This window comes from Rhinopithecus roxellana, chromosome 1 (genome assembly GCF_007565055.1).
Source record: "Rhinopithecus roxellana isolate Shanxi Qingling chromosome 1, ASM756505v1, whole genome shotgun sequence".
NCBI classification, from domain to species: domain Eukaryota; kingdom Metazoa; phylum Chordata; class Mammalia; order Primates; family Cercopithecidae; genus Rhinopithecus; species Rhinopithecus roxellana.
Genome location: NC_044549.1, coordinates 134,146,911 through 134,147,828, shown reverse-complemented (window position 1 = coordinate 134,147,828; position 918 = coordinate 134,146,911). Strand labels below are relative to the sequence as shown.

The 918-nt window shown below is 33.4% G+C and overlaps 1 non-coding gene across 1 annotated transcript; it reads left to right on the top strand.

The window, feature by feature from the left end:
- Window positions 1–499: 499 nt before the first annotated feature.
- LOC115892207 lies at window positions 500–659 on the top strand. Its single transcript, XR_004052092.1, has one exon. It is a non-coding gene; the product is annotated as a U1 spliceosomal RNA (small nuclear RNA).
- The last annotated feature ends 259 nt before the right edge of the window (window positions 660–918 follow it).

Here is a 918-nt window from a genome sequence, read left to right as displayed (position 1 = left end):
ACCATGTTGGCCAGGCTGTCTCGAACTCCTGACCTTGTGATCCACCCACCTCGGCCTCCCAAAGTGTTGAGATTACAGGCATGAGCCACCATGCCCAGCCACAAACGTTTTTTAATGTGACTTTAAGGCATATTTTGAATGTGTAGGACTAGACTCAATTATTTACTTTTAAATGATTTTTGACATTTCTGCATTTATTCTTTTGAAATGTCTGTTTAATTTAAAACAAATCTGTTAATATCAATGAGATTTTGCTTGGACTTACGCTGAACTGCTAGTTTAAAAGGGAAGTGTTGATATTCTTACAGTATTAAATGTTGCTATGATATATTTCTCAACTTTAGATGTCTTCTTTTCTCTTCTTCAGCTAAATGTTTTTACTTTCTTTATGCAAAGACTAACTTGTGCATTTTTTTCTAAGTATTTCCTTGCTTACTCACATTTTGTTAGAAAACTATAAAATTTTTATTGTATCTTTGTTTTATAAATTGGATTTTTTATACTTACCTGGCAGGGGAGATACCATGATCACGAAGGTGATTTTCCCAGGGCGAGGCTTATCCATTGCACTCCGGATGTGCTGACCCCTGCGATTTCCCCAAATGTGGGAAACTCGACTGCATAATTTGTGGTAGTGGGGGACTGCGTTCGCGTTAATAAAAAATAAAAAATAAAAAATAAATAAATAAATTGGATTTTCAAAAGTTATATGATCCTCTTGTTATTGCTGGAATAGAAAAGATATTGGTTTTGATATATTTACCTTATATTTGAAATTCTAATAAACTATCTCAGTGCCTCCAATTTTTTTTAGTTGATTTTGTTGCAATTTCAGATTACCTTGGTTAGACAGTCGTATCATCTTTAAATAGCTTAGCTTCTGTCTGATATTTATGGTCCGATTTTCTTTTTAATCTT